Consider the following 23,984-nt stretch of genomic DNA (forward strand, 5'->3'; position numbering starts at 1 on the left):
GTTGTTTTTATGAGTGACAAAGGCTGAGGACTGTATTTGGCAGATGTAGAATGAAGCAGCTGGAGGAATAACTGTGTTCATATTGTAGCTAATAAAGAGGATTCATTATTGAATCGTTTCCTCCAGATGTTCAGCAGCTGATGGTGAAAAAAGAGGTTCCTCCTGAGTTCACCTCCAGTCCGGATCCGGAGGATTCAGAGAGTCCACACCTTAAACAGGAACAGGAGGAGGACCAGGTACCAGGACTGGAGGAGACCAGGAACCCTGTGAGGCCGTTTCAGGTGAAGAGTGAGGATGAAGAGATGAATGAACCGGCCAGGAGCTGTGATCCACAGAGTCCTCTTCAACCAGATCCAGATCCAGAGGAAGAGGTCTCAGACTCCTCTGATACTGAAATCAGTGAAGATGATTATCATGAAACCAGAGTGGCCCAGTCAGATGTGAAAATAGATGAAGATGATGTAAATGTTACACGTGACAACAATGAGAAACACATCAGCTGCCCTGAGCGTGGGAAAAAAACGTTTTTTCTTAAGACTCATATGAAGACCCACACAGGGGAGAAACATCACCGTTGTGATGTTTGTGGGAAAAGTTTTTTGTGGAAGGGCAATCTTAATTTTCACATGCAAGTTCACGCAGAAGAGAGACCGTTTGGCTGCTCATTTTGTGGCAAAAGATTTAAGCGACAATATGATCTTAAATCACACACGGTAGTCCACACAGGAGAGAAACCCTTCAGCTGTGATGTTTGTGGGAAAAGATTTAACCGAAAGGGAATCTTTAACATGCACATGAGGGTCCATACAGGAGAGAAACCATTCAGCTGTGATGTTTGTGGGAAAATTTTTGAACTAAAGGCAGGCCTTAAAAAACACATGACGGTCCATACAGAGGAGAGACCATTCAGCTGTGATGTTTGTGGGAAAACGGTTAATTTCATGGAAAACCTTAAAAAACACATGGTAGTCCACACAGAAGAGAGACCATTCAGCTGTGATGTTTGTGGGAAAACATTTAAACTAATGGAAAACCTTAAAAAACACATGGTAGTCCACACAGAAGAGAGACCCTTCAGCTGTGATGTTTGTGGGAAAACATTTAAACTAAGGCGAACCCTGAAATCACACATGGCAGTCCACGCAGAAGTGAGACCCTTCAGCTGTGATGTTTGTGGGAAAAATTTTAAACTAAAGGGAATACTTACAATACACATGAAGGTCCATACAGAAGAGAAACCCTTCAGCTGTGATGTTTGTGGGAAAACATTTAAACTAAAGAAAAACATTAAACCACACATGAAGGTCCATACAGAAGAGAAACCCTTCAGCTGTGATGTTTGTGGGAAAACATTTAAAGAAAAGGGAATACTTAAAATACACATGAAGGTCCATACAGAGGAGAAACCCTTTAGCTGTGATGTTTGTGGGAAAACATTTAAACTAAAGAAAAGCATTAAACCACATATGAGGGTCCATACAGAAGAGAAACCCTTCGGCTGTGATGTTTGTGGGAAAAGATTTAAACTAAAGAAACACATTAAACCACATATGAAGGTCCATACAGAAGAGAAACACTTCAGCTGTGATGTTTTTGGGAAAAGATTTAAATGAAAGAAAAGCCTTAAATTACACATGGAGGTCCATACAAAAGGGAAACCATTTGGTTGTGACAACTGTCAAGAAAAAGACAGGATCTTTGCTGGTTGACCAAACGTAAACTGTAACTTGATTGGTCTGTTTTTTTTTTTTGCTTTGCTTTGTTTTGTTTTTTTTTTGTCCTCGCTCATTTGTGTTAGGGTCAGTGACATATATACCAGAAAAAGTTTTCTTTTTTTATATTTTGGTGTAAAATGAATATTTTCTAAATCATCACTCAATGTGAGACCTATGCCGTCGGTCTTACAACATATTTTCTACGTATTGTGATATTCTTTGCAATAAAATTCTAAAAATATTTGTGACTTTTGCTGATAATATTTTCTATGTATCCTGTGAAAGTTTTCAGATTCTACCATTCATAAAGGTACGTTATTTTCACGTGTAGCAGACTCTGGCTGGCAGAAATGAGATCCACAGGTCACAGTAAGGTCACGGGGATGCTCTTTCACTTCACTTCAACAGAAAACAGGAACTCCCTCAAAAAAATGAGGGACTTGTTTTTCATTTTTTCTTTATTTGACTGTATCTTTTATTTTCTCGCCGATGAGACAGGCAGGAAGTCGGGCTTTCAAAATGCAAGAGAATCCAGTTGGTTTTCAAAACAAAACTGCTGGCAGCGAGCGCGACGAATATGATTAGTCAGATCCAGAGAGAGTTCATTTCTATCACTCTGGTTAATGAGCTATTGAACTAAAATGAGCTAAAAATGCACATGCTCTCCCCGTCGGGGAATCGAACCCCAGTCTTCCACGTGAGAAGTGGAGATACTGTCCACTATACTAACTAAGAGCAAGAACGAGGAACATTATGTGGTGTGTGACTTTTGTGAAACCGCCATATGAAACCCCATAGACTTCAATACACTCTGACTTCATTTACAACAATAACACAAGACAACAACAAGACAACAACAAGTTACAGTAATCAGTCCAGGGACATTTCTGTGTGTCTTTGTGCGCATGCGCTCATCCATTTGAAGCGAACGTGAGAGTGACGTATGCATCTGTGTCATGTTGGAGATCAATGAAAGACAGGAAATGCCTTTGATCTCCAGTCACACAGTCTCGTTGTGGAGTTATTGGTTGTTGATGTTGTTTTGAAAAATCTGCATCAGTGAAACATTAATTCATACAAGAGGACATCACGTATATTGTTGGAATAGAAAATCTTATTTTTTCTGTGTGTGCTCCTGAGAAAGAGGCTCAAATCCAAACCCAGGCGACAGAAGTTGAGTGAGTCAGTGAGGAAGAAGCTGCTCGTTCTCCTTCAACAGTTTGATCTGAGGAAAAGTCACTTCCTCAGATCATATGTACGGTAAAAAATTGCTGAATGTGACTTCTATTCTCTTTGCTCTTTTTCCCCTTTCAGTGTTAATTTACAAAAACAACATTAATTCTTGGAGCCATGTTTTCTTCAGATCTAACTCGGATCACTCCAATCAGAGACACTGATGGATTCTTGTGCATAAGTACTTCTCTCTCTTTGTGAGATCAGCTAAATTCATGAGTTCCACTTCTGTTGTTGCTTCTGTCGGCAGAACTCAAAGGTATCTGGCATGACTACGTTTGTGTTTTGAGCTTCATTAACACTCTATGGTGGAGGTCATGACTAAAAAGTGGGAGGAGTCTTTGATCTCTTTGATGTCATTAGAACCTTTGTGACATCACAGAATCAGCATCTCCTTTGATGGTTACTGATGGAACAGGAAAAGGTCAGATCATTCAGGACATTAATGTGACAGTTCATTATATGCTAAAGAAACCTTGTTCAGACTCATGATGGTCAGCCACGTATGTTGGGGTTTTTTTCAGATCCAAAATACATCCCTGTACATCAGAGTGGTGCTGTGGCTTAGTTGGTCAAAGAGCCTGTCTAGTAAACAGGAGATCCTGGGTTCAGTGTCTCATTGATAAAGTTTAAGGTTGTTGAGTTAAATTCATATAAGTTTCATTAAAAGGACACAGCACTCTCTCTGACCAGTCACTTAACTGCACAGTCTTCATGTCTCCCAGCAGTTCCTTGTTGCTAAAGTCAGATGTTGTAGAAAGAAAGTACTTCTGGGTTTTCATCAGCTGTAGGTTACAACGATCAATATTATAGATATTACAGACAGAGTTCTCGATGTTTTACTGTTAACCAGTGCTGCTGAAAATCTCATGTAGTGTGTATAAACAGCAGAGGATGGTTTCGATCCATCGACCTCTGGGTTATGGGCCCAGCATGCTTCCACTGCACCACTCCGCTCGCTACGTTCAGTTTGCAATGTCCTCTGGAGTTTTGTGTAATTTTTAACCACCACATCCACTTTCTGTCAAAGCGGCTGTGGTGGTTAAAAAGTACTGAGATTTCCACCTGCAGTGTATCAAATGACCACGAGGGGGCATCTTGGAAAATGAAGTCAGATCTTATTGAAGAGCATCTGACTAATCTGAGGCTTCATTTAGAGAACATGTGCTGACAGGTGGGGAATTCGCTCAAATGGTAGAGCGCTTGCTTAGCATGTGAGAGGTAGTGGGAGCGATGCCCACATTCTCCACAAGACTTTAGCTCTTTGTTGGAGATTACAGCAACAAGTGAACTAAACACAGCAGGTCCCTGGGTGGGCTTTGGAGCCTTTTGGTAAACAGAAGCAGGACTGTTGTTGTGTATGGAGCTTTGACTGTTACCTGAACACATCATAAACTTAAGCAGCTGCTCTCCTGCTCACATGTTCTTCACACCATCACAATATATCGATGGTGGGTTGTTTATTTTTATCATTATGCTGCGTTTCAACTCCTTGACGCTTTGAGCTGCAGAAAAAACAAGAGCAGTCGCACCATACAAGCATTTCAAAATAAAAGCCAATTTAGATTATTTTATTTGTATCTTTAGTTCAGATGTAGCAAAGCGCAACAATGCTGTCAATAAGGATCTTTCCCATTTGGGTTATTTGAAGTGATGGTGGCCACTGATGCAACACTCCGTAGCAGCACCACTCTGATGTACAGGGATGTATTTTGGATCTGAAAATACCCCCAACACACGTGGCTGACCATCATGACTCTTACCAAAGTTTCTTTAGCATATAATAAACTGTCACATTAATGTCCTGAATATGCTGTGTGTAAATAATGAAAAAAAAAAAAAAAAAAAAAAACGCCACAAATGTTCCATCAGTAACCATCAAAGGAGATGCTGATTCTGTGATGTCACAAAGGTTCTAATGACATCAAAGAGATGAAAGACTCCTCCCACTTTTTTGTCATGAAGTCAGGGCGCCACATGGCTCGTTGGTCTACGGGTATGATTCTCGCTTAGGGTGCGAGAGGTCCTCGGTTCAAATCCCGGACGAGCCCATCTGTTGCCTTTCAGTCAATAAGGGTGCTAACTGTTACACTATGGAGCTGTGTGAGGTTTGCTGTCTGGTTGTTAGTTGTGGTGTCTTGGCAACTGAAGAAAGAGCAATGGTAGTTTTGTGGCTCATGCTGTGCTGAGGAGAAGGGATATTGGTGATTGACTGCTTTTCACAGGAGACAAACTTTGGTAGGAGTCATGATGGTCAGCCACTTACTTTGCAATATTTTCAGATCCTCTGTACATCTTGGTACTTCTTTGTACTACTTTTGTGGTGCTGACATAACATGATGTTCTATCTGTCACCATCTTTGCTGGTCCATGATTATGATGCATATAATGATCTTCATTTGCACGTGCACAGCGTGATTATATATATTTTTATCTTGGCAGGTGACCAATTGTCTGCTAGTTCACGATGTCCTTAAAGGCAGATATTTAGGATAATTCTAGCAGGAATAACAGGCTGCAACAGGAAAAGTTCCAGTCAGACCTCTCGCACCCGAAGCGAGAATCATACCCCTAGACCAACGAGCCATTGACAGCAGGACATTTATGGCATTTAAAATGGAGTCAAACGTTTTCTGAGCATTGATCATACACTACAACATTTAGTATCCTTCCTAACCTATTCTCGCTTCTTGGAGATATTAAATATCTGTCCCGGTGGCCTAATGGAACTAACTGCTTATAAATGTCTCACTGGATCAAAAGTGGTGCAGCAGGACGTGTTTTTCTGATGAGCCATTTAATTTCTTCACATCACATTTCACATCACTATTTCCCATTATTTTAGATGGACACACATCACCATTTGATTTTATTTCAATTCATATTTTATTTCAATAACTTTGAATGCCATTTTAAATATCTGGATGTTCAGTCATTTGTGCTTTTATTCTGTGGATAACAAAGATATTCTTTCATTTTATTATTCTCGCTTCGGTCGAAAAAAAAGCTGAGTCCAGTCGAGGAGAGCCAATCATCAGAGAATCCGTGCAGATATAACCCCCCTGGGGTTATTTTGATGGACACACCATGAGGCCAATCACATGAGAGGACAAACTGATGTTTTCACAATAATATTCAGCTGGTAAATTGACATAGATATGAAGTTTCACTGACTGTTCTGTCTTTACATGAGGGAGGCAGGAAGTCAGACTTTCTGTGGACTGTGTACTTTGAATCCACTGATCTGAGTTCAGCTCTCAGTGGAACCTCTGACATATGATTTAGTGTGAGAGGGATTGAGCATAACCTTCACCTATATAACATGTACCCACCACCCAAAACAGAGAGAAGGCTTCATCAGATGATTTCTCTTTTCTGCTGCTGCCTCTGTGGTTAGGTAAAGGTCCAAAGAGGATGTAGATCAGTGGTAGACGTTCATCAAAGTAACAGGACATGCTCGTGGTAGGTCCATTGGTGTGAAGTAAATTCCCATACCGGGAGTTGAACCCGGGCCACCTGGGTGAAAACCAGGAATCCTGACCGCTAGACCATATGGGACATGTGCAGTGTGGGATAACATTTTTATGTTATGGGGTAAATCACCTGGATTTTTCAATAATAAAAAGGCTTTCCCTGACCGGGAATCGAACCGTAAATTATCCTGTTGTAAAAGGCTTGTTGCTCTAGGGGTATGATTCTCGCGGGTGTGAGAGGGCCTGTGTTCAACTCCCAGACGAGCCCTTGGTATTATGTCGCCAATATCAGTTCCTGACCATCATGACTCTTCCCAAAGTTTGTCTCCTATGAAAAGCGGTCAATCACCAAATTTCCATCTGCTCAACACAGCAACAACCACTTTGTTTTGTCCAGAAACTGCAAGCAAAAGCTGTAATACAGGAAGTGATGAGCAGGAACTCCACTGAGAGTGAAGCACGTCTGGGGTTTGGATGAAGGATGTCCTGTTTACAAGACAGACACTTTAAGAAGCTCAGCATCAGTACTGACAGTTTCTCTGCAGTTTCATCTGGAGAGTTGGACCTGGTAGACCTCCAAACCTATCTGGGTCTGAAAATAGACAACAAAACAAGCCTGAGATGCTGCAAATGTGATGCCTATGTTTGTACGGCCCACTCTGACCTGAGTGTCTAATGCCACGTGCATGAATTCACATACACACAAACACACACACCTTTTTGTATTGTTTTAAAGTCAGCTCTGCCTGGATACAACAGTGGTCAGGGCTGTATGATGTATGTTTATACTGAAACCCTGACAGCTCTCCTCCATCTCACTCTTTTACTTACTCTGGGTTCCAGCCCTCGTTGGTGCAGCAGGCAGCACGTCAGTCTCATAATCTGAAGGGTTACCGCCAGTAAAGGGACTAATGTTCATTGTATGCTGAAGATACCTCATCCTAAGTATCCCACAAAGTCATGACTCCTGCCAAATCATGAAATTTTCTCCTCCAAACCTTTGGACACAGCTTTGAGCTTTCTCACAGGTGTCATTATTTCAGTGAAGATGTATGTATGGATGTATTCCCCCTGAATCCTGCGATTCACAGCTTCCACCAAATGGAGCCAAATAAGACACAAAACTTATTGTGATGTGAGTCTGAAGAGCTGCTGCCTTTGATACATCACCTGATGATGTCATCTGATGATGTCACAGTACTCACAGAATGAAACTCTTCCTTTGAAGCTGCTTTGAAGAATTTCCAAAATCACATGTGATTCAGATGTAAACACAAAGGCTGCATCCACTGTCAGCATTCAGAACGGCTGAGAAGATTATTGATCATTCATTGACTGATTATTAATGATCAGCTCAGAAGCAAACAGTGTATCTGAAGCACAGGACAGAGTTCTGCTCTCCAAAAATCCCTCAATTACCGCTCACATGTTTCACATGTTCCCAAGCATATTTGAGACTCTCCACAGCCTTAAAATATGACACAGCTGAGTGCTGTTGTTCGGACTCATCTAAAAGGATGAGAGCACTCACTGGTGATCAGTTACCATTTACCAGCTACCAGCAGTCATGGTCACATACTCTTCTCTCCTCCAAACCTTTGAGGTTTCCTGTCTCAATCTGATGTTCATTTGATTTAGGCTCCATGAGTGTGACTGAGTGTTTTTTTTTCCCATTTGTGTTTCCTTCCTCTACAATAGAGAGTGAGAACGTGTTGGAAAAACATGTGACATGCTTCTTATGTGAGGTGATGATCAGGGATCGCCTCTCTGTTCAGCTTCATTGGCTCGTACAGTCATTTCCCATTTGATCTGTCAGTGAGGATTCCACAAAATTACCATCGCTGTTGCCAAGATACTGCAACTAACCTCACACAGCTCCATAGTGTAACAGATCACAGCGCTAATGACTGCAAGTCAACAGATGGGCTCGTCCGGGATTTGAACCCGGGACCTCTCGCACCCTAAGCGAGAATCATACCCCTAGACCAACGAGCCATGTTGTGTTTGTTTGGCAATCATCATGTTGCATAGCACATTTATCATACAGGAAGACCGTAATGTTTCAGGTGGAGTCAGAGACATATTAGAACATAACAAGAGTGCAGGGAGCTCAAGTCTGCTCCATTTAAGCTCAAATCTGTGAAATGCCATGCCAAATGACATGCCCAAACAAACTCCGCATGGCCAAATCCCCCTCCCCCTCCTGAAACATACACACAAACGGTAACTACACAGAAATAAACATCGGTTGTTGATATTGGCCGTTTTACTCATCGGACTGATGCTGATGTGTTACAGAATTGCCAGCATCAGCTGATACATTGTGCATACCGACATCAAACCTTTGAGAAAGTGACACACAACTATGAAGAGCACAAGTGTTCACCGACACAGACGTGGTTTCAGAGACAAACTGCAGAGAAACTGGCAGCACTGATGCTGAACACACATTTAGAACAAAAAACACACAAAAAAAGTCATCGTTAACAGCCTGTATGGAGTCTAAAGGAAAAGAGGAGAGAACACGTCACACGCTGTTATGACTCTTACCAAAGTTTGTCTTCCGTGAAAACCTGTCAGTCACCAAATTTCCTTCTGCTAAACACAGCACCAACCACTAAATTACTGTTCCTCTTATCCAGATACTGCAGGTAAAAGCTGTAATACAGGAAGTGATGGTTTGTTTCAGTGATGAGCAGGAACTCCACTGAGAGTGAAGCTCTGCTGGGGTTTGAATGCAGGATGACCTTCCTCAAAGGTTTGAAGTGATGTGTGAGTCTGAAGAGCTGCTGCCTTTGATACATCACCTGATGATGTCACAGTACTCACAGAATGAAACTCCTCCTTTGAAGCTGCTTTGAAGAATGTCCAAAATCAAATTTGATTCAGATGTAAACACAAAGGCTGCCTCACTGTCACCATTCAGAACATCTGAGAAGCTTATTGATCATTCATTGATTATTAATGAACAGCTCAGAACCAAACAGTGTATCTTTCATCCAAACCCTGACAGTTTCTCCACACAGGAGGTGTTTCAGGTGTCTGGTTCCTCCATTTAAACTCAAATCTGTGAAAAACTTGCCCAAACAAATTCCGCATGGCCAAACCCCCCTCCCCCTCCTGAAACATACAAGTGTTCACCGACACAGACGTGGTTTCAGAGACAAACTGCAGAGAAACTCAGAAACTCAGAAACTCTGAGTCTGTCTCTCAGTGAACTTTTGTGCTCCTCAGAATTGTGTCCCACTTCCTCAAAGGTTTGAAGTGAAGTGTGAGTCTGAAGAGGTGCTGCCTTTGATCCATCACCTGATGATGTCACAATACTAAAAAACTGAGCAGACTGCTGTGGACTTCAGTGAAACAGTGAAAGGATTTCAGCGGTGTTACATTTTCGGCGAAACATGTTCTCATCCTCTCCATGGGCTTGCATTAAGACCTCCGACTCCACTGGGTTGAAATAACTGGATCTTTTTTTTTTCTCGGTTGTCGTGGTGACAGGACTCCATAGATGATGGCCTTGATAGAGGTTGTGCACGTGTGCAACTCAAGCTGAACATAATCAGAGTTGATTGAACCAACTAAGATCAGCTGTTCTGGAACCAGATACTCAGAGTAAGTCAACTCAGAGTTCAGGGAGAGACTCAAAGTTCGTTTGAACTCCTATGTGGAATACTTTATAGAAAATTCCAGCTTGCCACATCAGTAAACGAGTTTATTTTACTGAGGACAAAGAAAAAAGGCAGACTCACTTGTAGAGCTGCTGGTAAAACAGGGACAGTCTGAGATTGCTCGGACATCCTGACTGCACAAAAGAGAGAAATTTCAGGATGCCTGCTTGGCTCCTGGCCCAGTTTGGTTCTTTCCTCTGTCGACAGAACTCAAAGGTATCTGCCACGACCATGATTGTCTTTGGAGCTTCATTAACAGTGTGCACTCTATGGTGGAGGTCATGAGAAAAAGTGGGAGGAGTCTTTGACCTCATTCGAACCTTTCTGACATATAGATTTCTTTTTTTTTTTTTTTGCTGCACTCTGGTGCAAAGTTTATTCCAGGAGTAATCCACAGACTGACAGAAGGTCAGCCAGCTGCTCCAGCTGAGGCATCACTCTGCAGGTTACTGTCTTATATGTCCTGCACGCTGACCGATTGCATCACAGGAGCCTGTGGAGTGAGTCTGCCAACACACATCACAGGATACATCCAGCAACAGGAAGGTTCTGGAGCTGACCTGCTCTGGGGATCTAGTTTCCTGGTGCTGTAGCTTAGCTGGTCTAGTAAACAGGTTCAAATCCCAGCAGTGGGTTGTTGTAAATGTTGGAGAAACAACATGGCTAAGTTTCCCCGTCTTGATTAGAAATTTCCGGAACTGTTTGTGAAGGTGCTGCTGGCTAACAGGAGTATTATATTTTAGAAGTAAAGTATTCCCTTTTTCAGCTATTTCACTGTTATGTTTAAAATGCAAAGTACCTTTTTAACCAACATCAAAATACTGGAAACACCGTGCTGTGGCTCGCCCCGTCCGGGCGTGTGCGGTCGGGGGGAGCCGGCCTCGCCGCTGTGAGGCAGGACCCTTGCTGGTGGCTCTGTGCCACTGTGCTCTGTTTGTGTTGTCCGGTTTGTGCCCAATGGCCCTGGGGTCCTTTTGTTGGCCCCTCTGTTCCAGGCCTTGTTGGCGCAGTAGGCAGCGCGTCAGTCTCATAATCTGAAGGTCGTGAGTTGGAGCCTCACACGGGGCACAGCTTTAGTTAATAATGAGGAGTTAGTGGTTGGGTCTAGAACCTCAGTTCTTTTAACACTCTCTGGTTAACATGTTTCAATGATATCTTTGGACCGTCTATGGACCATTTCACTGCTCCGCGTGGACAAATATGTGAAGTTTTACAGGTGACCAAGAAGAGACATTTTCTTTGCTCTACAACGTAACTTTCTGAAAATAACATATCGATGGTTGTTTTCAGTTTAATATCTGATACGTCCCCTACCCGGGGACCATATATTAAATAAATTTTTGGAACAGGGAGATGGAATAGGGGCTTGCTCCGTCCACTCCACGCATCGACCTGGTATTGCAGTATCTCCAGGAACGGTCCACTCAAATGGATAAGCGCGTGTGCGCAAAGATGCACAGAAAGTTTGTTGGTGTTTGGTGGGAGTTTGTTGCTGTTAGACATTCATTTGGTAAAATATCATACCTTTATGAATGATAAAATCTGAAAACATTCATGGAATACATAGAAAACAGTATCACAGAGTGACAAATATTTTTAGAACTTTATAGCAAAGTATGTCACAATAAGTAGAAAATATGTTGAAAGACTGACGGCATAGGTCTCACTTTGAGCGATGATTTAGAAAATAATGCTCAAATTTAATTCATTTTCACAAAACTATATATAATAATATAGTGGATACTTAGGGTGAGGGATCTTCAGCATACTATGAAAATTTGTCCTATTACGGGCAGTAATTTTGCACAAAGGCAACACAACGCTATCTCAAAGTAAATTTGTGCTGCACAAAGGAGAGGGAAGTCTTAGGGATGGATTTCTGAATTCAAGATTTCAAAATGGTCAGTGACAGGAAGGGTATCATCAGCATGGCAGAAAATGTGTTGACTAAGTGTGAACAAAAGATGTAATCTGGATGTACTCCTGTGATGTGATGATTAAACTCTTTAGCTGTTAAAACTGTCTCAGAGTGGTTAACATCAGTAACTGCAGTGAAAATAAAACTGGGCACTGAAAATGTATTCCAAAATGAACATGTAAAAAAGAAGTAGATGACCAGAGACCAAACTCCTCAACATGAAGTTGTGTGTGTGTGTGCATGTGAATTCATGCACATGAGTGGCATTTGACACTCCCTGCGCACGCTAGCATGTTAGCACAGCGGAGTTAGCTCAATGGGTAGGCTGCTGACTTAGCATGTATTTGTATCAATAATCTTCACAGCTGCTCTGAATGGTGACAGTGGAGCAGCCTTTGTGTTTACATGTGATTCAGATGTAAAACGTTTTGAGGTACAGAAAGAACAAGAGCAGTCGCACCACACAAGCATTTGGAAATAAAGCTAATTTAGATAATTTTATTTGTATCTTTAGCTCAACAAAGCGCAACACAGCGTGCCAGCATTCACCTTCCCAGCAGTGCCTCTTTATTGAAGTTTAAGGTTGTTGAGATAACCTCATGTAACTTCTTCTGCAGGAGTTTAGTCAGTAATTTGGTTGAGTGACTAAGCAGGATCTCTCTCTCTCTCTCTCTCTCTCTCTCTCTCTCTCTCTGTCTCTCCCTCTTTCTCTCTAACTCTCTCCTTGCATGCGCTGATAAAAACCATCCTTCTTTAAAAAAAAAAAAAAAAAAAAAAAAAAACAGTTTCACCCAGTTCTAAGCATTTATACTGCATTTACTAACCATGTTCTGCCAAAGTCTCTGTCTCTCCCAGTTCCTCTCCTCTCTCTCCCTGTCCTCATCCTGCAGGTGGTGACTCATCTCCATCCCATGTTCTTGCAACACCTGCTGGTCCCACATAGCATGAATTCTGTATTACAGCTCAACTCCATGAACTTCATGCAACAACATGTTCCTGCCTACACCCCCCCCCCCTCCAATGCCTGCCCGCCTGTCTCTCTCTCTCTCTCTCTCTCTCTCTCTCTCTCTCTCTCTCCAACCGGTCGAGGCAGATGGCCGCCCCCCCTGAGCCTGGTTCTGCTCGAGGTTTCTGCCTCTTAAAGGAAGTTTTTCCTTGCCACTGTTGCCAAGTGCTTGCTCATCGGGGGATCTGTTGGGTCTCTTTAAATAAATTTATAAAGAGTTTGGTCTAGACCTGCTCTATATGTAAAGTGCCTTGATGTAACTTTGTTATGATTTGGCGCTATACAAATAAATCTGATTTGATTTGATTTGATTTGATAATATGGAGCAGTAATTTCAGTAATTTCCAACACCGTGGAGATGACGCCCACGTTCTCCACAAGACTTTAGCTCTTTTGGAGATACAGCAACAAGTGAACTAAACACAGCAAGTCTTTGGTTTTTTTGTATGGATTCATGGCAGAGGTTACAAAATTAAGGAGGTCAAGGAGGTCAGTGGATCAGCAACAACCACAAAATTACTGTTTCTCTCTCTTTCTTCAGCAATCCGAGTTCAAATCTCGGTGGAACCTGAATCTTACCAGTGAAACACTGAAATTCCCTTGACATGTAGACAACCTGGTTTGTCCACTCTTCACGTGTGAGGAAGTGCAAGTTTTGAGCCTGCGTGCGATCTAATCAGGCAGTCAGTCTCTTCAGACACACAAAATTTCATATCGGTGCATCAGTAGTTTGAAGATTTGAAGTCTTCTGTGTGACAGGCAGAGATACTGTCCACTATATTAACGAGGAGCAGGAAAGAGAAACATCATGTGGTGTGTGACTTCACTTCCTCTGTGGAAAAACAAACAAAGAATGAAGTTCTCTAATGTTTTGGCCTCTTTTTTTAACTCACGTCAAAACTTCACAATGAAGTTACGGTCTAGTACATAATTTGATTAAAATAACAAGTGACCTGAAAACCACTGTCTTCAGATTTAGCTCCAGGTGGTTCTGACCACACCAGATGACCAGTCTGTCCACCTGCTGTCTGTAGGCAGACTCATCACTGTGCTGGATGAGGCCAATGAAAAAAATGGTCTCCTTCGAGCCAGATTTGAACCAGCAACCAGCAACCTAAGGATTTCAATGATGAACCACTACAGTCCTTCGCTCTACCAACTGAGCTATCGAAGTATGAGTGAAAACCAAGTGAAGCTGCTGCTATTTAGAAGTAAAATGTCCCCTTAAAACAGCAATTTTTAAATAGTAAAAATTTTGCATTGTGAGCCACACAGAGGAAGGCAGAGAGCATCCTAAAATACTCTGACCGTCCACTTCATACCATCCTAGTGGATCAGAGATCAATAATCAGCCATTGGTGGTTTTTTCTGCTGCTCTTATTTCATTTCTTGTGGTTGTCCTGCAGAGTTGGTTGTCTGACTGTTCTCTGTGTTATTGATGCAGTTAAAAAGCTTTGTGAGCTCTTGATGTGTTTCGTGGCTTCGTTGGTCACATTTGCTCCCTTTGTGTCTGACAGAGATCCTGAACCTTCCCACTGCTGGATGTACTCCTGTTATGTGTGTTGGCCAATTCATTTCAAATGTTTCTAAATCTGTCAGAAGGTCATTTCCCATCTGTGTTCTTTGATCTTATCGTTAGCACTGTGGACTTTGAATCCAGTCATCTGAGTTCAAATCTCAGTGGAACCTCTGCCATCTGATTCAGTGTGATAGTGATTAAGAATAACACCCAAAACAGATGCTCACCGACCTCTGTGGTTAGGTAAAGGTCCAAAGAGGATGTAGATCAGTGGTAGACGTTCATCAAAACAAAAGGCCACTCAAAGCAGAACCGCTGCTCAGTCTAACATTCAGACAACAAATTGACAACAAACATGACGAGGTGGCCGACGACTCTCTCCTTCATTGCTGATAGATACATTAATGTGAGCAGTTAACTATCCGTCTATTCACACACAGTCCAGGTCGCTGCATGCTGAGGTGGCAGAGTGTTTAAGGCGATGGACTGCTAATCTACTGTATCCTGTGTGTGGGTTCACATCTCATTGTCTTCTGTGTTCAGCTGTCCATGTTGCAGCCTGCTATTCTAGGTAGAGTAATCCTAAACGTCTGACTTCAGTTCCATATATCAATCAATCCTGTTGAAGTTTAATTCAAAGGTTATCTGGATGTGTTGTATCTGCTTTCAAAGTTGTTGTCAGGTCATTAAGATTAATTTTCTATGCATGACTTTAGCTCTTTGGAGATACGGCAACAAGAGAAGGCCAAAATAAGGAGCTTACAATTCCAATACCAGTTAGTCAGCAAAATATGATGAGCCAAGTCCACTGTGACAAATATTTTCTTTAGCATAAAATAAACTGTCACATTAATGTCCTGAATGTGCTGTGTGTAAATAATGAGATCCTGGGTTCAAATCCCAGCAGTGCCTTGCTCCTAATGTTAGATGTTGTGGATAGAAAGGACTCATACACGGAGAGCACAAAATATTAAATACATTTGTCCCCAAAATACACATTACAGCAGTAGAGGTGAAAGGAAAAGCAGCTTCCATCAGAGGTGGGATTTGAACCCACGCATCAAAGGGGAAAATGCAGAAAGATAAACATGAGCACACACTGAATGTTCCTTTACATTATGAGACATGACTTCAGCTGGAAAATGTCAGGAGTTTTTCAAGCAGCACTGATTTACAGGAAACGACGAACATTGGATAGTGAACAGCTAGCTGTTGCTAAAGAGCTGTTAGCAGAGGATGGTTTCGCTCTATCGACCTCTGGGTTATGGGCCCAGCACGCTTCCGCTGCGCCACTCTGCTGTAAACCACCCCAGATGGGACTCGAACCCACAATCCCTGGCTTAGGAGGCCAGTGCCTTATCCATTAGGCCACTGGGGCTGTCAGGGGTGGGATTTGAACCCACAGCGTCAGAGGAGACTGCAGCACAGCCAGCTACGAGCAGAGTGGCGCAGCGGAAGCGTGCTGGGCCCATAACCCAGAGGTCGATGGATCGAAACCATACGTCTGTGTTTCAATTCAGGAAATGTTGATGTTTTTTATATTCCAACCAAGACTTAGTCTCTAGATAAAGATATCTGCATTTGTGTTGGGAGTCATGGCTCCCACCAAACCTGCTGCTGTCTTTGTCAGTCAGCACTGCCCCAACAAGTAGCACTTACTGAATTCAACAGTCAAGTCAGTGCTCAAGTTAAGGTAACATTTGTGACATTCAAACTAATTCAGATGTTCTTAAGCCCCACGCCCCAAAAACTGATAAAACTTGTGATTGACTTCTGAAATCACCAACACTACCCCAACAAAAAGCACTTACTGCTCTCAGAACACAAGTCTGTGCTTCAGTTGGGGAAATGTTGAGGACAAATTCACTCATTCAGCTGATCTGAAGAAATCTATAAAAACTGGTTTTAATACCATCCAGGACAACCACATAGAAAAGCATTTGTACAAAAGGAAGTCGTCTGTGGAATTGAAATGGTCAGTATTGTATTCTAAGAAGATGTTGTTGTCTTTGTCAGTCAGCACTGCTCCAACAAGTAGCACTTACTGAATTCAACAGTCAAGTTGGTGCTCAAGTTAAGGTAACATTTGTGACTTTTAAATTACTTCCTTACCCCTCACCCGACATCACTGATAATACCTGCTGTACTGGTGATTGAAGAAAAGAAGGAATGGCATTCCTCATCTTTTTTGTCCAATTTCCAACCAGGACAACCCCAAAGAGAAGCACTTATGCACAAAGACTTCATCAGTGTCTCTGATTGGAGTGATCTGAGTTAGATCTGAAGAAAACATGGCTCCAAGACTTACTGTTGTTTTTGCCATTTAACAATGAAAGTGGAAAAAGAGAGCAAAGAGAATAGAAACATTCATGCAGAAAATAGTCATCAATGTCTCTCATTGAATTGGCTAAGTCACATTAAGCTTTAATTCTGACCTAACTCTGGTGATTACTGATTAGGATAGTGTTGTTTCAATTGATCAGGAGAAATCTGTTCAAAATGGAAATCTTCATCAGTTTGTTGAAATTCTAACCAGGACAACCCCAAAGAGAAGCACTTGTGCACAAAGAATTCATCAGCGTTTCTGATTGAGGTGATCTGAGTTAGATTCTAAGAGTCTAATGGGAAATGGGTAAAGGAAGGAAAACTTCTGAAATCACCAACATTACCACAACTAATAGCACTTACTGCTCTCACAACACAAGTCTGTGCTTCAGTTGGGGAAATACAAAGGGGAAAGACGAAGTTGGGAATTTCACTGATCACAATGAATCAATTTAGCAATGTTTTGTCAAATTCCATCCAGGACAACCCCAAAGAGAAGCACTTATGCACAAAGACTTCATCAGTGTCTCTGATTGGAGTGATCCGAGTTAGATCTGAAGAAAACATGGCTCCAAGAATTAATGCTGTTTTTGTGAATTAACGCTGAAAGGGGAAAAAGAGAGCAGAGAATAGAAGTCATATTAACCTCTAATTTTTACCTCACATGATCTCCTCCAAAGAGTCTTTGCAGCCACTTCCTTGTTGTGTTGCAGTTCCAATGGACTCCCTTTCAGGCTTTTACCTGAATTTATCTTATACCTGAATGAAACCACTCCCACAGCTCCCTGTCTACTTAGTTTGGGCGGTTTCAATGGTCTTGGTAATGGTTTGTAATGAAGAACACATTTAGTCCATCAGGAACACACAACGATCCTCTTAAATTCATGAGGACCGTTAGCATATGATGAGAGGACAGCTAACTCTGGTGATTAATGTTGCTGCAGCTGATCTGAACAAATCTTTTCAAAATGGCCATCTTTGTTGTTGTTTTTATTCCAACCAGAACTTTTTTCCACCAAATTGTTAAATAAACTCTCTGTCCTGGTTAATCCTTGGACGGAATGAAAAACATTTGAAATCACAAACTCTGCCCCAACAAATAGCACTTACTGCTCTGAAAACACAAGTCTGTTCTTCAGTTGCGGAAATGTTGATGACAAATTCATAGATTTAGCTGATCTCAAGAAATCATTAAAAACGGGTCAAATTTCCACCAGAGCAACCTCAAAGAATTAGAGTTAGAATTAGAATGTTTTTATTGCCATCATACACAACGTATAACAAACTTTAAAGACAACTCTGTGGTACAAAATATAATTATAAAATAAGAAAGATAAAAGATGAAGTAAAAAATAAAATGTATGAATATATTTACAAAAGAAGCCAGTAAGAATATATGTACAGTTGAGAATTAGCATGACTGTAGATAACGGTGGAAATAAATAAAAAAGTAAAAAAACAAAAAGTAGCTATTCCTGAATTTAACAGTGAAGGTAACATAAGGTAAGAAGAAAGAAAGGACACATTGACAGAACCACTGTGCTTCATACCAGGACACAGCAGCGTGAATCATGAATCATCATGAATCATGTTCGGGAAATGTTTATGACAAATTCATGACTTTGGCTGATTTAAAAAAATAAATATAAATAAATAAAACATTTTGTCCAAATTGCAAACAGGACAACCCCAAAGAGAAACACTCATGCAGAAAGGAATCAACAGTGTCTCTGGCTGATATGATCTGAGTTAGAAGACATTGATTCTTTACTCCTTTATTGTCTTTGTCAGTTAACGCTGCCCCAACAAGCAGCATTTACTGAATCCAAGTGAATCAAGTCAACAAACACGTTGGATAATTAATTGTGACTTTTGAATTGTGAACTTTTTTCCAGTTTGTTGAATAAATGTGTTGTCCCCCTTCAGCAGGAAGTTTCTGTGGTCTTGGTAACGGTTTGAAGAACAGAATGATCAGACAACGATCCTCTTAAATTCATGAGGACTGTTAGCATATGATGAGAGGACTGTTAACTGCAGTGATTAGGGATCAGGGTTGTGTTGTTGGAGCTGATCTGTACAAATCTATTTAAAATAGCAAATCATCATTTTTTTTTTACTGAATTTCTGAGCAGGACACCCCAAAGAGAAGCATTTATGTAGAAAGTTAATAAGCAGCTGTGTTGTGTTAGAAACACCAAACATGTCCAGAAAAGACAAACTGTTCTGTGTATTTCCCTGAAGAGCTGCCAGACTGTGTTCACACCATGATTCCTGCCATCACAGTTCACCTTTTGTGTCTTTCTTTTGTCATCCCTCACTAAATTTTATTTGCTGGCACAGAGGCACGAATAGAAAAATGGTGGGGGGGCTGTGACTTGGTTCCCATCATTCATATTAAAGAGCCGTTCAAGAGACTCTCTGTGATCTCTGTGAACACAAATCTTTACCTCGGTCTTCTGATCCAAAGTCAAACACCTTGTCCTTTGGGCCATGTGGGGTCTGAGTGTGGCCCATTTTAATGTCCTGTTGTCAGTTTAGTGTCTGTTCTTGTCATATTTCATTGCTTCAACATTCATCAGGATGAAGGCAGCATCAAGCAGCAGAGGTCAGTGTTGGCCATGACCTGAGATCAGATCCACCTTCTGTGGAGGAGATCTGAAAAACCTCTCTGATTTCTGTAAAATGGACACAGTTTAGTCCGTTCACCTACACACAACTGCCCAACCACGAAGGGACTCGAAGCCTCAGTCTTCTGATCCGAAGTCAGACGCCTTGTCCATTAGGCCACGTGGTCAATGGGCCACGGTAATGTCCCATTGTCAGTCAGTCAGCTCTGCCTGGATACAACAGTGGTCAGGGCTGTATGATATATGTTTATACTGAAACTCTGACAGGAAACACTGACCAACGATCCATGTTGGTCCATGATATTAACGTGTGTTAAAATCAGAGAGAATTTACACTCATTCAACTCAAATCCAGGAACATCCCAAACATGACTATTAGTCCTGTCTGAGAGTTTCCTCCACTGACAGCAAACATACTGTATATCCATACTGATCACTGTGATCAGGTTTGAATCATCTCTGTGAGAATCCCACATGAAGCTGCCAGTGTGCAGTTCTTATATGACAGTAACCTGCAGAGTGATGCTGAGGTTGTGAGTTCAAGCCTCACCTGGAGCAGCTGATTGAGCTATTTCAAGAAAGGTGGTATCTTCTTACAGCGCAAAAATTCTTTTTTTGTGGATGATGTCACAGTACTCACAGAATGAAACTCTTCCTTTGAAGCTGCTTTGAAGAATTTCCAAAATCACATGTGATTCAGATGTAAACACAAAGTCTGCCCCACTGTCACCATTCAGAACAGCTGAGAAGATTATTGATCATTCATTGATTATTAATGATCAGCTCAGAACCAAACAGTGTATCTGAAGCACAGGAAAGAGTTCTGCTCTCCAACACTCTGATCCCTCAGTTACCATCGAGTGCACACTGTTAATGAAGCTCAGGTAGACACAGGTAGATGAATAGTCCTACATTAAAACCGTGGATGGATTTCCCCAACAAGCCTTTTGATAGTAGCTGTAGAAGGTGCTGTGTTCAGGGGACAGTCTCCTCTGGAATTGAGGGTTCAAATACCACTCCTGACAGTCTGTTATGTTACCCAGCTTCTTTGTCTGAGGGCCTTCTGGGAAAGATCTTTGTTGTGCTTTAAGTCACATCTGTCCTCATTCAGCTGATTCCTCAACTAACTGTTAGTAGAAACTGTTTGTAAATGACATCTTTGTACATCTGACTGACAGTTATATTTGGTTGTGTGAAAGTCCAACCTCTGTTCGGGGCAGACCCAGCTCAAGAAGATAAATGTGAAACTTTTCCAGATATCAGGGCTCTTTCTGGCAGAGATCCTGGGGGAGCTCTGTCACTTCAAGCCCAGCGCTGCCTTACTTTACCGGTGACCTTAATAAATGTTTCAACTGTGAACTGAAGATTTCTCCAACTCATTGTTGGGCTTCCAATAAAGTATTTATTGCCCAACATGGGGCCTGCTAGTGGTAGGTCCATTGTTGTAAAGGAGTTTCCCATACCAGGAGTCGAACCCGAGCCGCCTGGGTGAAAACCAGGAATCCTGACCGCTAGACCATACGGGAGATGCAACCATGCTAGCATGCTGTATTTAACACATTGTAGTGTAGGTGGATGACAACATCATATGAGGGCGTTTTGACAATGACCTGTATTTTAAATGAAATAAAGCCATTTTCTCTGACTGGGAATTGAACCCGGGCCGAAGTGGCCCAAGCATTCTAAAGCATGCAGACATTTTTGTGGACGATCCAATGAACCCTGTAGATCTCAGGCTGATGGTTGAAAGAGGAGGGAGAATATTGGAAATGTAGGTTAAAAAAAAAACCTGAGTTTGAACCTCACTCAGATGCCTTCGATGCCGAAACCCGGGATTGAACCAGGGACCTTTAGATCTTCAGTCTAACGCTCTCCCAACTGAGCTATTTCGGCTGGATGGCTCCATTTCTGCTGGATGTTCTGTGACAGTTCTGCTTGTTTTTGCCCATTAACACTGCTCTTTAACCCTCCTGTCATTTTCACCCCCCGCCCCCCCTTCCAAACCTTGGTTGGAATTTCAATTAAAAGTTAAAAGTTTTAAATTGACGTTAGATGACTTCAATTACAGAATCTATTGATTCACTCCAATCAGAGACACTGATGAATTCTTTGTGTTTCTCTGTTCTGGTCCTGGTTGGAATTTGGACAAAAAAGATGAGGAATGCCAATCCCTCTTTTCTTTGAATCAGCTTTTACCTGCAGAATCTGGACAAGAGGAACAGTGTTTTAGTGGTTGGTGCTGGAGACAAACCTTGAGTCATGAAGAATGTATAATATATATTAATATACTAATATAATATATATATATTAGTAAATGGCAGAGAGAGAGATGACCTGCATAAAGAGACTGGAGCCTGAATACAGTTCCTTGGTCACCATATCACATACATCTTCACTGAAATAATGACACCTGTGTCACCTGTGAGAAAGCTCAAAGCTGTGTCCAAAGGTTTGGAGGAGTGAATGGCAGAAAGATGTCTTTGAAGCCATTTGGACACACAACCAGTCAGCACGCAGCATTCAACCTCACAATATTTCATGTGGTTGTGGTGTGGTTGAAAGACGAGGCAGAATATTGGAAATGTAGGTCAAAACAAGGTCCACCTCTGATGCTGAAACCCGGGATCAAACCAGGGACCTTTAGATCTTCAGTCTAACATCAGTTTTAGATTTAATTAAACAATTCAATGTTGCACTCATTCATGCACTATGCAATGTTGAAAAGGCACATAAAATGGGAATTTGACTGTTTCATAATAAAGGACACTAAACACTAACACTAAAGCCTGTGTGCTCCCTGTGGCTCCCTCAGATCCAGGACCTTTAAGTCATTGCAACTGCTGACAGTTTAGTGATTAGTTTCCAGCTGGCATTGTGCACCATGCAGGGGATGTAGCTCAGTGGTAGAGTGCATGCTTTGCATGTATGAGGCCCCGCGTTCAATCCCCGCCATCTTCAGCGTTGACAATGAAGCATGGGAAGTCTTTATCTTGTGCAACACCCTGATCTCTCAATTATCCACTCAGCTTGGAGCAATTTATCCTGTGTAGTCATCCTACCAAATTACCAAAGTGAACACAAGTGTACATGTGATGACAAAACAGCAGCCATTGAAGTCCACTTAAAGGCAAACTCCTAATGTTTTGGCCTCTTTTTTTAAACTCACATCAAAACATCATAATGAAGTTACGTCAAGTACATATAGAGCAGGTCTAGACCAAACTCTTATTAAAATTATTTTGAGAGCCGTGGTGAGGAGGGGTTCCAGGTCAGTATCTGGAGGATTTTGCAGATGATGTGCTCCTTTCGGGACCATCTACATTGATCAACTTGCTGATTATTGCCACGACACGTTGATGTTATGACAGTTGCACTGCCCCTTTCCTCCACTTTGGTTTCACCAGAGCCATTAAATATGGTATAACTTGTAATACAAGTTCTCGAACCCTCAGTCTTCTGATCCGAAGTCAGAATTCTTTCTCTTGGCATGATAACACTGAGAGATGTGCATTTGAAGCCTTCACTGTGGGACTTTGGATAAGTGGATGGTGAACATGTGAAACTTGGTCCATGAAAACAACTAACCATTGTTGACAGGATTTGAACCTGCGCAGGGAACCCCAATGGATTTCTAGTCCATCGCCTTAACCACTCGGCCACAACAACCATGCACAGCATGGTTACGATCCATCTACCTCTGGGTTATGGGCCCAGCACGCTTCCCCTGCGCCACTCTGCTCGTTACGTTCAATTTGCAGTGTCCTCTGGAGTTTTGTGTAATTTCTAACCACACACATACAGAGGATCTGAAAATATTGCAAAGTAAGTGGCTGACCATCATGACTCCTACCAAAGTTTGTCTCCTGTGAAAAGCAGTTAATCACCAATATTCCTTCTCCTCAGCACAGCATGAGCCACAAAACTACCATTGCTCCAGTTGCCAAGATACTGCAACTCACAACCAGACAGCAAACCTCACACAGCTCCATAGTGTAACAGTTCACACCGCTAATGACTGAAGTCAACAGACGGGCTCGTCCGGGATTTGAACCCGGGACCTCTCGCACCCTAAGCGAGAATCATACCCCTAGGCCAACGAGCCATGTGGACTGCGGAGTTCATGACAAAAAAGTGGGAGGAGTCTTTCATCCCTTTGATGTCATGAGAACCTTTGTGACATCACAGAATCAGCATCTCCTTTGATGGTTACTGATGGAACATTTGTGGCGTTTTTTTTTTTTTTTTTTTCATTATTTACACACAGCACATTTAATGTGACAGTTTATTATATGCTAAAGAAACTTTGGTAAGAGTCATGATGGTCAGCCACGTACATTGAGGGTATTTTCAGATCCAAAATACATCCCTGTACATCAGAGTGGTGCTGCTACGGAGTGTTGCATCAGTGGCCACCATCACTTCAAGTAACCCAAATGGGAAAGATCCTTATTGACAGCATTGTTGCGCTTTGCTACATCTGAACTAAAGATACAAATAAAA

General features: G+C 41.9%; 10 non-coding genes and 1 pseudogene across 10 annotated transcripts; 3 read left to right on the forward strand and 8 right to left on the reverse strand.

Annotated features, from left to right (window-relative positions):
* Nucleotides 1–4,927: 4,927 nt before the first annotated feature.
* Nucleotides 4,928–4,999, forward strand: trnap-agg (transfer RNA proline (anticodon AGG)). The gene has a single exon. It is a non-coding gene; the product is annotated as a tRNA-Pro (tRNA).
* Nucleotides 5,000–6,434: 1,435 nt separating this feature from the next.
* On the reverse strand, nucleotides 6,435–6,506 carry trnae-uuc (transfer RNA glutamic acid (anticodon UUC)). The gene has a single exon. It is a non-coding gene; the product is annotated as a tRNA-Glu (tRNA).
* Nucleotides 6,507–8,344: 1,838 nt separating this feature from the next.
* Nucleotides 8,345–8,416, reverse strand: trnap-agg (transfer RNA proline (anticodon AGG)). The gene has a single exon. It is a non-coding gene; the product is annotated as a tRNA-Pro (tRNA).
* A 2,938-nt stretch (nucleotides 8,417–11,354) lies between these two features.
* Nucleotides 11,355–11,518, forward strand: LOC115058191 (uncharacterized; annotated as a pseudogene).
* Nucleotides 11,519–14,092: 2,574 nt separating this feature from the next.
* On the reverse strand, nucleotides 14,093–14,187 carry trnay-gua (transfer RNA tyrosine (anticodon GUA)). The gene is given in 2 exon segments: nucleotides 14,093–14,135; nucleotides 14,151–14,187. It is a non-coding gene; the product is annotated as a tRNA-Tyr (tRNA).
* A 1,650-nt stretch (nucleotides 14,188–15,837) lies between these two features.
* On the reverse strand, nucleotides 15,838–15,910 carry trnar-ccu (transfer RNA arginine (anticodon CCU)). The gene has a single exon. It is a non-coding gene; the product is annotated as a tRNA-Arg (tRNA).
* Nucleotides 15,911–20,938: 5,028 nt separating this feature from the next.
* On the reverse strand, nucleotides 20,939–21,010 carry trnae-uuc (transfer RNA glutamic acid (anticodon UUC)). The gene has a single exon. It is a non-coding gene; the product is annotated as a tRNA-Glu (tRNA).
* A 294-nt stretch (nucleotides 21,011–21,304) lies between these two features.
* Nucleotides 21,305–21,377, reverse strand: trnaf-gaa (transfer RNA phenylalanine (anticodon GAA)). Its single transcript has one exon. It is a non-coding gene; the product is annotated as a tRNA-Phe (tRNA).
* Nucleotides 21,378–22,370: 993 nt separating this feature from the next.
* Nucleotides 22,371–22,442, forward strand: trnaa-ugc (transfer RNA alanine (anticodon UGC)). Its single transcript has one exon. It is a non-coding gene; the product is annotated as a tRNA-Ala (tRNA).
* Nucleotides 22,443–23,069: 627 nt separating this feature from the next.
* Nucleotides 23,070–23,150, reverse strand: trnas-aga (transfer RNA serine (anticodon AGA)). The gene has a single exon. It is a non-coding gene; the product is annotated as a tRNA-Ser (tRNA).
* A 364-nt stretch (nucleotides 23,151–23,514) lies between these two features.
* Nucleotides 23,515–23,586, reverse strand: trnap-agg (transfer RNA proline (anticodon AGG)). Its single transcript has one exon. It is a non-coding gene; the product is annotated as a tRNA-Pro (tRNA).
* Nucleotides 23,587–23,984: the final 398 nt, after the last annotated feature.

Source organism: Echeneis naucrates, chromosome 2, assembly GCF_900963305.1.
Source record: "Echeneis naucrates chromosome 2, fEcheNa1.1, whole genome shotgun sequence".
NCBI lineage: Eukaryota > Metazoa > Chordata > Actinopteri > Carangiformes > Echeneidae > Echeneis > Echeneis naucrates.